This window comes from Triticum aestivum, chromosome 1D, assembly GCF_018294505.1.
Source record: "Triticum aestivum cultivar Chinese Spring chromosome 1D, IWGSC CS RefSeq v2.1, whole genome shotgun sequence".
Lineage (NCBI taxonomy): Eukaryota > Viridiplantae > Streptophyta > Magnoliopsida > Poales > Poaceae > Triticum > Triticum aestivum.
Genome location: NC_057796.1, coordinates 96,316,094 through 96,330,231, shown reverse-complemented (window position 1 = coordinate 96,330,231; position 14,138 = coordinate 96,316,094).

Below are 14,138 nucleotides of genomic sequence, written 5' to 3'. Positions count from 1 at the left end.
CTGTAATCCTTGTATTTCTTCTTCTTTGATTCCTTTTTCCACGGAGGACAATCTTGAATGTAGTGATCGGGTTTCTTGCATTTGTGTCATAGCCTCTTCTTGTAGTCACGGGATGAGGAATCATCACTTCTTGAGGATTTTCCAAAGCGACCACACCTTGAGAACTTCTGGAATTTCTTCACGAGCATTGCTAGTTCCTGGCTCAGTTCTTCGGGATCACCAAGGCTGCTACCAGAATCTTCACCTTCAGATTCAGACACTGCCTTGGCCTTCAGGGTGCGTGATCTGCCATAGCTCGGACCATAGAGATCTCTCTTCTCAGCAAGCTGGAACTCATGAGTGTTTAGTCTTTCAAGGATATCAGCGGGATCAAGTGACTTGTAGTCTCCACGTTCTTGTATCATTAGTGCCAGAGTGTCAAATGAGGAATCAAGCGATCTCAGCAATTTCTTCACCACCTCATGGTCGGTGATGTCAGTGGCACCAAGTGCTTGAAGCTCATTTGAGATGTCGGTGAGGCGATTGAAGGTTTGCTGAACATTTTCATTGTCGAGTCTTTTGAAGCGGTTGAAGAGATTGCGAAGAACGTCAACTCGAGAGTCACGCTGTGTTGAGACTCCTTCATTGACCTTGGACAACTTATCCCAGATAAGTTTAGCTGTCTCCAAAGCACTCACTCTGCCATACTGCCCTTTGCTCAGATGGCCACATATGATGTTCTTCGCTTGAGAATCGAGTTGCTTGAATCTCTTCACGTCAGCAGCGTTGATGGTAGGAGTGATAGAGGGGACACCATTCTCCACAACATACCAGAGATTGTTATCAATTGCCTCAAGATGCATTCGCATCTTATTCTTCCAGTTAGTCCGTCCCATCGAAGGTAGGACACCCAGCAGAGACCTTGATCATACCTGCGGTCGACATAACTAAAACTCCAGGCAGTTAAACCAAAATCACACAGAATAAGGGAGTACCTTGCTCTGATACCAATAAGTGCGTTAAGTCAACTAAAGGGGGGTGAATAGGCGATTTTTATGAATTCTTCACTAAGGAATTTCAGGGTGAGGAAATTCCTAAGAGAAGAACTACTTGCAGCGGAATAAGTACTCAGATGCAAACATAACAGAGCATAAGCATGGTCATCATGATGAAATGAAAACACGCACAGAGTACAGAAAGCGTAAACACAGGATAAACAGCATGAAGACAAACAGACTGAAGAAATTAAACTGAGGAAATTGAGAAAGTCTTCAGTCAAAGTCTTCAAATAGATATGAACAAGTACACAACACAGTAATGAGTAAATGAAAGAGTTGAGGAATAAAACCAGTAGGCTTGGTGAAGACAATGATTTGGTAGACCAGTTCCAACTGTTGTGACAGTTGTACATTTGGTTGGAGCTGCTAGGTATTTAAACCTGAGGACACACAGTCCTCACCGTATTCTCCTTGAGCTAAGGTCACACAGACCTCGCCCAATCACTCGTGGTAAGTCTTCAGGTGACTTCTAAACCTTCACAAACTCGGTCACTCGGCGATCCACAATTTCCTCTTGGATGCTCTAGACCATGACGCCTAACCGCCTAGAAGATGCACAGTCTTCAAAAGTAACAAGCGTCGGATCCACGCAGGATCAATCTCTTCAGTGATGCTCAATCACTTTGGGTTTGTAGGTGTTTGGTTTTGGGTTTTCCTCACTTGATGATTTTCGCTCAAAGTCCTTAGAGGATGGGATGCTCTCAAATGACAAATGTCAGTTTCTCTCGGAGCAGCCAACCAGCTAGTGGTTGTAGGGGGCGGCTATTTATAGACTAGGGAGCAGCCCGGCATGATAAGACATAAATGCCCTTCAATAATATGACCATTAGGTGGGTAGATATTTTGGGACAGCTGGCGCGTAGCACAGCAACGGTCGGAAATTTGACTATCAAATTCCTCAGGGCTATCATGTTCCTCACTTGTAGGCAATCCGCACTAGCGAATTCCTAACTCCTCAGTCAGAATAAATTCCTCAGAGACTAGAAGAACTTCATCTTTGTCACTGAAGAAATTGACCGAACTGTATGAGATTTCCAATGGCTTCACTCGAAGGGATTTGTAGGTGTAGGATTTTGAGTTGAGCATTACTTCGAAAATTTTCCTTAGTATTTCCTTGACCCCTTTAGCAGTATGGTGTTTCCTTTAGCAGTATTCTTCAGAGCCTTCAAAATCTCCTAGTCTTCGGAGTCTTCAACCACTGTAGTTTCCATTATCATAATGTATGGTAAAATCCTCTTCATTCCGAATGGTCTTAGTTATCCGATATCTTGTACTTCTTGGAGTGGTCTCATCAATCGAATCTTCGAGTGGTCAAAAGGGAAAAGGGGTATGGTCTCACTAAAGGGAATATTTGAATAAGCTCAGAAGAGAAGAGAGGTAAAAGATCCTTTTGAAAAGAAAGTTTTAGGGAAAATCCTTCCTATGGGCTTGCCAGTTTCTAGGGTCACGTCCTACAGTCAACATGTGCTCTGATGCCATCTTGTAGCGACCCGACCCGAATGGATCAAGTCTCTGTGCTTAAGTGTCATCCCTGGATCGGTATGCTGACACACACAGTACTTGAGGATTTATAACAGAGGTAAATCACATGTATAAAGTAACGTAAATACTATTACCTCAATCCAAATAGCGGAAGTAACAAGGTTGTGGATTCCCATCAACACCAACGGCAAAGTTGAGTGTAGAAATCATAACCCTAACGTATCACTTACTCGTCGTAAGAATCCTGCAACATGAAACGTTGCAGCCCGAAAACGGGTCAGCACATGGAATATGCTGGCAAATTCACACCATAGAGAAATGATGAACAAAGGCTATCACTACATGCATATATGGCTGGTGGAAAAGCTCTATGGTTATAATGTTTTTGCGAAAAGCCAATTTTTCCCTACTGCAAAGGAATAAATTTTATTTAACTATCATGGTGGTTGTTAAACATTGAGATGGTTGACAGCATCTCAATCCCAATTAAGAACGTGATTAACCCAAATCAAATTAAATTAAGTAACATGATGAGATACACATGATAATCCAGGAACTAGATACTCAAGATGTCCATAACCGGGGACACGGCTAATCATGATTAGTTTGTACACTCTGCAGAGGTTTGCGCACTTTTCCCCACAAGACTCGATCTCCTCCGTTGGATTTCTCGCACTACTTGGTGTTTGAGAAACGGATGATCGAGACACAGTCTTTCAGAAGCATTTACTCTCTACTCCGGGCAGACCGTTACACCTACAATCCCCCTACATCTGCTAGTCCACCTCTTCAAGAGTTCACACACCTTACTCAACTATGCCAGAGCCCATAATGGCTTGTGGCTGCACACGGAAGTTTCTAGCATGAATAATCTTATGATCCCTTTGAGTCTGGGTGGCGGTCCATAGGATGATCACACGGGTACTCCGGGATATCCAAAAATACAAGCAACACTGGGTTCTCCAGGTGCCTCAATCCACCCAGATGTTTATTTAAGTAGCCACCTTAAGTTGAACCATTTATTAACAATCTCACATCGGTCATGGAAAATTCACTCAAACCCAATCCACGTCTACGAGCATAGCATAACAATATAAGCAACGTAGAAGTAACTCCCAAAGGTTTGATAATAACAGGGCAATAGGTACTACCTCATCTACTTCCCAAAACCCACATGTTATTCAGATCCTAACCATGCAATGTTTGAGGGGTGAAACTAATGCATAAAAACTGGGTAATGAAAAGTATGATCAAAGTGTGAACTTGCCTACAATGTTGATGAAGATGATTCGCACTCTTAACTCCTGATAGTTCTACTCGACACACTCCGGTCAATCTAGCGTAAGCAAGCAATAGTAATCACACATGAGCAATCACTCAAAAGATCGGATAGAACGAAGAAAACAACTCGGAAAACATCAAAACCAAGCAAATAACTCTTGCAACATAAAACAATTTCTAACAGCACCAAAATTATGTGAATTTGGCCTTATCAGAAAGTTTAGGTCAAGAGCTTCGATAAGCAAAAAGAATCAACTCAAACGGAGCTACGAAACTCAAATTACGATCAGACGAAGTTTGAATTCAAATCTGGTCTAATTCAAATTTTAAAATTTCAAAAACATGTTTGAGTTGGATTACTGGATAGAGGGGATCATAACGAAGATGTGGGCGTTGGTTTCGTTGAATTTGGACTAACGAGCAAAAAGTTGTGACCGTTTAAAGAACAGGGACTAAACTGTAAATAAAATCATCACAGATAGGTCCCTGGCGAAAAACTAAAATAAAAGAAAAAGACTAAATAGCGAACGTTCGCTACAGAAACTTACGTGACGAAAACCGTTCACTACAGAGGCTAAACCAGCGAACGTCCATTAAATAAAACAAAACGTTGGGAAAAACCGAAGAAAACAAAAATAAACCGGGGCGGCTCGGCGGTTTTTCATCGGTTTTTCTTCGTCGACGGCGGCGAGGTCAACGACGAGGCGGGGCGGGGGCTCCGACGAGCGAGGCAGCTCCGGCGACGACAGTAGGCGGCGCGGGCGTCGGCGCAAGCAGCGGCGGCAGCGAGGCGCGGCTGTGGCGGCGGAGAGCGGTGGCGTGCAGCAGCGGGCGGCGGCTGCGTAGATCTCGTCGGCGGCGGCGCGGTGGTTTGCGGCGCGGGCGGCAGCTCGGCGGCGAGGAGAGAGAAGAGAGAGGGGGCCGGGGCTCCGGATTTATATGCGGGACGAGGCGGCGCGGAGCTTGCGGGAGGGGCAACGGCGGCGGTGTCCGCGCCGGACACGAGCGGCGGCGGGGTGTGCAGCGCCCGGACTCGGTGCGAAGACGACGCCCGGTTTGGGCCGGCCGGCTGGCTGGGCCGTGGCCCAGTCGGTCGGCGCGAGAGAGTTTTTAAAAAAACATTTTCTCAGACAAACAGAATAAAATAAAAAATATACTCATATAATATATCAAAAATTTCAGAAAAAGATTTTCTACAACATGAGCATTTTTCTAGCGTCAAATAAAATATACAAAAATTCAGATAAAGCAAAGAGTGCTACTGCTGCAATAAAACCTCATAAAAGTCATTTTAAAATACCAAAATGATTTCAAATTAATTTTTCTCCAATTTTCTATTGTAGGGAATCATGTTACCCTATTTTCCATATATTTTTATTTTGGAGAAAAATAATTTGAATAAAACCCAAATACTCCAAATTGAAAATAATTTCCAAAAGGACTTTAAATTAGATCCTTTTAAACTTCCAACTCATATTTCATATGTTTTGAAGAAGTCATTTTATCTTCTCTCATGAAAATCATTGAGTTGCTTGAAGTTTCTGAATTGGAAATATTTTCAAATGAAATTCAAATATTTTCAACACCCCTTATCATTTAAATAAATGGAAGAAGTCATGTCATCTTCTCTATAGGGTTTTGTGGTGAAAAGAATTTGAATTTATGGAGATCATAAAAGCAAAATGAAAGTTTGGGAAAGTCCTTTTATTCCCTCTCATTTAACTTTCAAAAAGTTTCGAATTTCACTCAATCAATCACACCACAATCAAACAAATAATCAAATCTATCTATTTATTATAACATTCCAAAATTTAGAATTTTGGGATGTTACAAACCTACCACCCTTAAAATGAATCTCGTCCTCGAGATTCGGAGAGGCTAGCAAGAAATAGATTAGGTTTGGGGGTCTTCTCAAAATCCATCGATCGTCACAGGGGTCTGGGGTGCTACCACCCTTAGAAACATCGTTACGGTCCCATCGATACTCATGTCCTCCATCCTTATTCTTGACAGGGCCGATCTTCTCAAATCTTCAGTATAATTCCTTCTCTGGCTCTTCCGATAGTGGCATAATCTTTACCGCAATACTTCTGTCCTTTCATCTTGGTAGGATTCTTTCGAGACTGGGTCTTCATAGCTGACGGGTCTGACGCCAAAACTAAACCAATATCGATATCTCATGATGGTCAACAATTTATGGTTTCTCCTGCAGGAAATGGGTCTGGGTTGAACCTCACCGTATAACCTACGATTCGCAACGGCTGCCTTGTATAAGGGAAAAATACTTATACCATTCTAAGGTTTAAACAAGGTTTAATATCGTCGTCTCTCTACTATAGGTAAGTCACTCAGATTTACCATCCCGTATAGCAAAGCGAATAATAAGAGTAAGTCGGTATGGTGATCAATCCATCCCGCACCCAAATCATTACCTTGTATATGGTTTAGCGAATCTCGCATTCTAACACTCGGTCATCCTCACAAGCGTTGCAGAATTTCTCTTGTCGACGAACCAAGTTCGGATAAATCCATGGATTCTGCAAGCCCAACAAACATCTATCGTTCCTTCCCAACCCTCAGGTTTTGCGTAACTCCTATAAGATCGTTTGTCGATAAAATCGTAACTTCTTCCAGGGTTTTTCCTTCAGCAAGAATGTGCTTGCTTCTTGGCAGGTCCTGGGGCCTGTGGGTTATGGCCCATCTCATCACTGGTAAACCTTGAACTCATCATCGGGGAAACTGATCCTTAATCCAACATCCAACTTCCTAGTATTCTTAAATCCATCCAATTGTACTGTCTTCCTTCCTTCTATTGGCACCAAACTAGGACATGATTACTCAGACTCATTATGGAATTTCCATTGATCCATATTTCCAACATCATACCTCCTTTATATCCAATAGTAATTCATCTCTTCATCATCGGGGGATATCCCACATACCGAGATAAAAAAAACTTATACTTATGAAGTCCATACTCCACTTCGTGGAACATCATTATCCTTTCCAGGGTCAAGCGTCCTTACAGGGGAATATTGGCCATCTCTGCATGGCACTTCTTCAACTGGGAAACATGAAACACATCATGAACTCCCGACAGTCCTTCGGGTGACTCCAACTTGTTGGCCACTTCTCCCATACGCTCCAAAACTCGGTATGGTCCTACAAATCTCGGGGCTAACTTTCCCTTAACTCCAAATCATTTAATTCCTCGCAGAGGGGACACACGAAGACATGCTCTATCTCCAATTTCATAGACTACCTCCTTGCGTTTTTGAGTCTGCATAACTCTTCTGCCTGGACTGAGCTACCTTCAGTCTATCTTGAATCAACTTAACATTCTCTTCTGACTCCTTGATCACATTTGTTCCAAACAACTGACGGTCTCCAACTTCATCCCGCATCAACGGTGTCTGGCTCCTTCTCCCATACAAAGCTTCAAAAGGGGCCATCTTCAAACTGGCTTGGTAACTGTTGTTGTATGAGAACTCCGCGTAAGGTAGATTATCATCCCTACTAGATCCATAATCTAGCGCACACGCTCTCAACATGTCCTCCAGAATCTGATTGACTCTCTCGGTCTATCCATCTGTCTGCGGATGAAAGGCTGTACTAAACTCTACCCTAGTACCCAAAGTCTGGTGCAACTGATTCCAAAACTTTGAGGTAAACCGTGTTCCTCTATCTGATACGATGGTCCTCGGAACTCCATGCAGACATACGATCCTGGTCAAATATATCTTGGCCAACTTCGCACTTGTATAGGTGGTTTTCACTGGGATAAAGTGAGCCACTTTGGTCAAGCGAATCAACTACTACCCAGATAGAATCATATCCCGATCGGGTTCCGGGAAATCCGGTAATGAAATCCATGCCAAGCTTATCCCACTTCCATTCGGGTATCGGCATAGGCTGTAGTAATCCGGCTGGCTTCTGTTGCTCTGCCTTTACTCTCTGGCATACATCACCTACGACTACATGCTCCGCAATATCCTTCTTCATACCAGTCCACCAGAAACGCTCCTTCAACTCCAAATACATCTTGGTGTTTTCAGGGCGAATCGAGTATGGTGAGTCATGAGCCTCCTAAAGTATTAACTTCCTGATCTTTGCATTATTGGGCACATATACACGGTCCTCGAACCATAAGGTGTCGTGCTCATCCTTACGAAAACCTTTGGCCTTTCCTTTGCTCATCCTCTCTTTTAACTCAGCAATTTCTTTGCCATCCTTCTGAGCTTCACGGATCTTTCCCAACAATGTAGACTGAACTTCCATAAGGCTTCAATTTCTGGGGCACAACTCGAGACTTTGGTAAATTCAACTTAAATTATTTCCAAGTGGTTACTCCTTGCCATCCATTGGTGGTTTGGTACATCCTCCACCAAGTAGCAGCACCTCTTTCAAAGCACTGAAGAGCATGCTGGGTCATATCCTTTCCGGCTATAGGGTTATTCTCCATGTGATCCTCCATGTTCTGAATCCATCGGTCCGTCTCCAATTGACTCATTGGTCCAGAAAATACAAACTCATCTCCATTCATCCTCTATTGGGTCCATGGGTTTGGGGTGAGATAAGAGAGGTAGAGAGACAATGCAAACAATAGTTTTGAAGAGACAGGTTTTTATTGTGGCTGTCGGAAAAACAACAAACAAATGACAGCTCACAAACGTCGCATCTAACGTAGGTATAACAGGGGTTTGGTCTTCTAAAGGTCAATAAATCTTCAACGTCATCAAACTCTTCAAGTCTTGTTCATGTCTCCAATGGCTTCTTCCAATCATGCTTGTCCTTCTTAAGTTCTTTTGCCAGATCATCTCTATTGACTCAAAGTCTCTCGTGACATCCTTGAATATTCTGGAGTTGCATTCCAAACTTCTGGGTTTCATCAACCTCGACATGGACCATGATCCTACTGTCCTTCAGTTCATGATGAATCTTTGATGTCTCGAGGTTTTGTTCCTCCATCATGGCTACTTTCAGCTTCTGGGTCATGAGTCCTTCACGAAATGCTTACTTGTCGAATACTGCTTCCTGAATGTTCATCTTTAAACTTCCTGATGTAATGCTCCAGATCCTGGTGATACACCAGCTAAGGTTAAAACTTCGTCTTGCTGATAGGTGCTCCATCAGCCTTCTACCATCCAATCCTTCCATGCATATGCATGCTTAACTCGGCACGGTGACAATAGCATAAGCGGGCGATAACATCATGGATAGCCGTGTTTCTGCTCTTGTCATTTCCATGAGCTATCTCTCCATAGTTGATATCTCCTGCCTTAGGGTTTTCCTTGACAGAACTTTGAGTTTTTAACTCTCCATGCTCCGGTCTTTCTCCGATACACCTTGATCTCGGCATTGACGGCTTCCATAGTCTGCCAACTTCCATAAGAGTAGCCATTCCTAGGTCATAAAAAAATCTAGGAATTCTTCAGAGCCTTCAAAATCTCCTAGTCTTCGGAGTCTTCAACCACTGTAGTTTCCATTATCATAATGTATGGTAAAATCCTCTTCATTCCGAATGGTCTTAGTTATCCGATATCTTGTACTTCTTGGAGTGGTCTCATCAATCGAATCTTCGAGTGGTCAAAAGGGAAAAGGGGTATGGTCTCACTAAAGGGAATATTTGAATAAGCTCAGAAGAGAAGAGAGGTAAAAGATCCTTTTGAAAAGAAAGTTTTAGGGAAAATCCTTCCTATGGGCTTGCCAGTTTCTAGGGTCACGTCCTACAGTCAACATGTGCTCTGATACCATCTTGTAGCGACCCGACCCGAATGGATCAAGTCTCTGTGCTTAAGTGTCATCCCTGGATCGGTATGCTGACACACACAGTACTCGAGGATTTATAACAGAGGTAAATCACATGTATAAAGTAACGTAAATACTATTACCTCAATCCAAATAGCGGAAGTAACAAGGTTGTGGATTCCCATCAACACCAACGGCAAAGTTGAGTGTAGAAATCGTAACCCTAACGTATCACTTACTCGTCGTAAGAATCCTGCAACATGAAACGTTGCAGCCCGAAAACGGGTCAGCACATGGAATATGCTGGCAAATTCACACCATAGAGAAATGATGAACAAAGGCTATCACTACATGCATATATGGCTGGTGGAAAAGCTCTATGGTTATAATGTTTTTGCGAAAAGCCAATTTTTCCCTACTGCAAAGGAATAAATTTTATTTAACTATCATGGTGGTTGTTAAACATTGAGATGGTTGACAGCATCTCAATCCCAATTAAGAACGTGATTAAACCCAAATCAAATTTAAATTAAGTAACATGATGAGATACACATGATAATCCAGGAACTAGATACTCAAGATGTCCATAACCGGGGACACGGCTAATCATGATTAGTTTGTACACTCTGCAGAGGTTTGCGCACTTTTCCCCACAAGACTCGATCTCCTCCGTTGGATTTCTCGCACTACTTGGTGTTTGAGAAACGGATGATCGAGACACAGTCTTTCAGAAAGCATTTACTCTCTACTCCGGGCAGACCGTTACACCTACAATCCCCCTACATCTGCTAGTCCACCTCTTCAAGAGTTCACACACCTTACTCAACTATGCCAGAGCCCATAATGGCTTGTGGCTGCACACGGAAGTTTCTAGCACGAATAATCTTATGATCCCTTTGAGTCTGGGTGGCGGTCCATAGGATGATCACACGGGTACTCCGGGATATCCAAAAATACAAGCAACACTGGGTTCTCCACGTGCCTCAATCCACCCAGTTGTTTATTTAAGTAGCCACCTTAAGTTGAACCATTTATTAACAATCTCACATCGGTCATGGAAAATTCACTCAAATCCAATCCACGTCTACGAGCATAGCATAACAATATAAGCAACGTAGAAGTAACTCCCAAAGGTTTGATAATAAACAGGGCAATAGGTACTACCTCATCTACTTCCCAAAACCCACATGTTATTCAGATCCTAACCATGCAATGTTTGAGGGGTGAAACGAATGCATAAAAACTGGGTAATGAAAAGTATGATCAAAGTGTGAACTTGCCTGCAATGTTGATGAAGATGATTCGCACTCTTAACTCCTGATAGTTCTACTCGACACACTCCGGTCAATCTAGCGTAAGCAAGCAATAGTAATCACACATGAGCAATCACTCAAAAGATCGGATAGAACGAAGAAAACAACTCGGAAAACATCAAAACCAAGCAAATAACTCTTGCAACATAAAACAATTTCTAACAGCACCAAAATTATGTGAATTTGGCCTTATCAGAAAGTTTAGGTCAAGAGCTTCGATAAGCAAAAAGAATCAACTCAAACGGAGCTACGAAACTCAAATTACGATCAGACGAAGTTTGAATTCAAATCTGGTCTAATTCAAATTTTAAAATTTCAAAAACATGTTTGAGTTGGATTACTGGATAGAGGGGATCATAACGAAGATGTGGGCGTTGGTTTCGTTGAATTTGGACTAACGAGCAAAAAGTTGTGACCGTTTAAAGAACAGGGACTAAACTGTAAATAAAATCATCACAGATAGGTCCCTGGCGAAAAACTAAAATAAAAGAAAAAGACTAAATAGCGAACGTTCGCTACAGAAACTTACGTGACGAAAACCGTTCACTATAGAGGCTAAACCAGCGAACGTCCATTAAATAAAACAAAACGTTGGGAAAAACCGAAGAAAACAAAAATAAACTGGGGCGGCTCGGCGGTTTTTCGTCGGTTTTTCTTCGTCGATGGCGGCGAGGTCAACGACGAGGCGGGGCGGCGGCTCCGGCGAGCGAGGCAGCTCCGGCGACGACAGTAGGCGGCGCGGGCGTCGGCGCAAGCAGCGGCGACAGCGAGGCGCGGCTGTGGCGGCGGAGAGCGGTGGCGTGCAGCAGCGGGCGGCGGCGGCGTAGATCTCGTCGGCGGCGGCGAGGTGGTTTGCGGCGCGGGCGGCAGCTCGGCGGCGAGGAGAGAGAAGAGAGAGGGGGCCGGGGCTCCCGATTTATATGCGGGAGGAGGCGGCGCGGAGCTTGCGGGAGGGGCAACGGCGGCGGTGTCCGCGCCGGACACGAGCGGCGGCGGGGCGTGCAGCGCCCGGACTCGGGGCGAAGGCGGCGCCCGGTTTGGGCCGGCTGGCTGGCTGGGCCGTGACCCAGTCGGTCGGCGCGAGAGAGTTTAAAAAAAACATTTTCTCAGACAAACAGAATAAAATAAAAAATATACTCATATAATATATCAAAAATTTCAGAAAAAGATTTTCTACAACATGAGCATTTTTCTAGCGTCAAATAAAATATACAAAAATTCAGATAAAGCAAAGAGTGCTACTGCTGCAATAAAACCTCATAAAAGTCATTTTAAAATACCAAAATGATTTCAAATTAATTTTTCTCCAATTTTCTATTGTAGGGAATCATGTTACCCTATTTTCCATATATTTTTATTTTGGAGAAAAATAATTTGAATAAAACCCAAATACTCCAAATTGAAAATAATTTCCAAAAGGACTTTAAATTAGATCCTTTTAAACTTCCAACTCATATTTCATATGTTTTGAAGAAGTCATTTTATCTTCTCTCATGAAAATCATTGAGTTGCTTGAAGTTTCTGAATTGGAAATATTTTCAAATGAAATTCAAATATTTTCAACACCCCTTGTCATTTAAATAAATGGAAGAAGTCATGTCATCTTCTATATAGGGTTTTGTGGTGAAAAAAATTTGAATTTACGGAGATCATAAAAGCAAAATGAAAGTTTGGGAAAGTCCTTTTATTCCCTCTCATTTAACTTTCAAAAAGTTTCGAATTTCACTCAATCAATCACACCACAATCAAACAAACAATCAAATCTATCTATTTATTATAACATTCCAAAATTTAGAATTTTGGGATGTTACACCGACCCCTAAATTGAACAGCATATCCGTCCACGGACTAGTGGGGACCAGTCCACGGACACTGATGTGGGAGCCGGCCATCCAACCATGCCCACATACATTTCAAAGCGGATTTCAATAGACCGGACGAAATTCATGCAAACGGGATTATTTTCATATAAACCGGGCAAAAACATTTACATTTCGGACATATTTCAACTAAACAATATTGGACTAGACTAGGTTACTCTAACATAATCCATTACCGCATGTGGTAGAGCCCGTTTCCCATGACATATCTTTCCCATGTCAGGCAGCAAGCTCACCGGCTCGCTATGAGCCGCAGAGCTAAATGCTCCAGTGAGAGGGGGGAAATAGCCTTCGCCTGCTCGAAGCACAGATCTTCTACTCATCGGAGAGGCCGTCCCATAGGGTTTTGGAGTTCGAAGCCATGGCGTGTGTGCTGCAAAGAGGAGATGGAGGGCGGAGACGTGGTGCGGCTGTTGCCCGAGGCTTTGGCCGCGTTTAAGTAGCGGGAGGATGCTAGGCGCCAAGAGGCGGGGTGTTTAATGTCAGCCAGGATGCGGACGGACGGGTGGTGCTTGGGGCGCGGGTGGTGCTCGGGGCGCCGGAATAGGTGCCTCGGCGGACACGCTTGTTTAATAGAGGTAGGCGGACGGATGGCGTTTCACTGTGAAGAGAAGGCGCGTGCAGCGGGCGACGCTCTGGGCTGACGCACCGCTTCAATGTCGGCTCCGGTGAGAGGTCGCGTCTGCTCTAGGCCGGCATGAATGCGGCGACACTCTAGAGTGGCACCGGCAGAAAAAGGTGCGGACGAGAGAGAGAGGGTTTTTGATTTATTTTTTTAGACACGAGAGGATTTTTGATGGGCTAGAGTTATCAGAAACGCGTGTCGCTGCAGGTCCGGATGTCCCCGAAGCCCACGATTTGCTTTCAGTTTTACGAGGAAAAGACGTCCAGATCATCCAACGAACAAATACAAACCCGGTTTTCTTTTTTTTTTGCGTAACAAAGCATTGCAGGCAGTCCGGCTGGTTTATGGGTCGGCAGATGCCTAAAAACTGTAAAAGGCCTCTCAACTTTGCTTTGACCAGGTACAACACGCGCACCTGGTTCCTGAGGCCTTATACAATGGGAGGTGCTTAGGAGAGGTACTTAAAAAAATAAACCAGGATTTCCTTAAGCACCGATGCTTATTTGTACAAGGTAGACGCTTAACTAAGTGTCTTAAAAAACCCGATTTATTTTTCTAAGCACCTCCCTAAGCATCTCCCCCACTGGCCGTCTTTGCGAGTCAAATCTGGGCAGCGTTCACGTCGGTGCCACTGCCAGCCACCAAGAACTACCGCTGACGTAGCTGGTCCACCAAAAGCGGGCGGACGACCCGGAACTCGCGTTTCGGTGCGGGCAAGCCAACGCCCGCCGTTTCCCTTCCCCCCACCCCACGGATAGCTGTTGTCTGACAC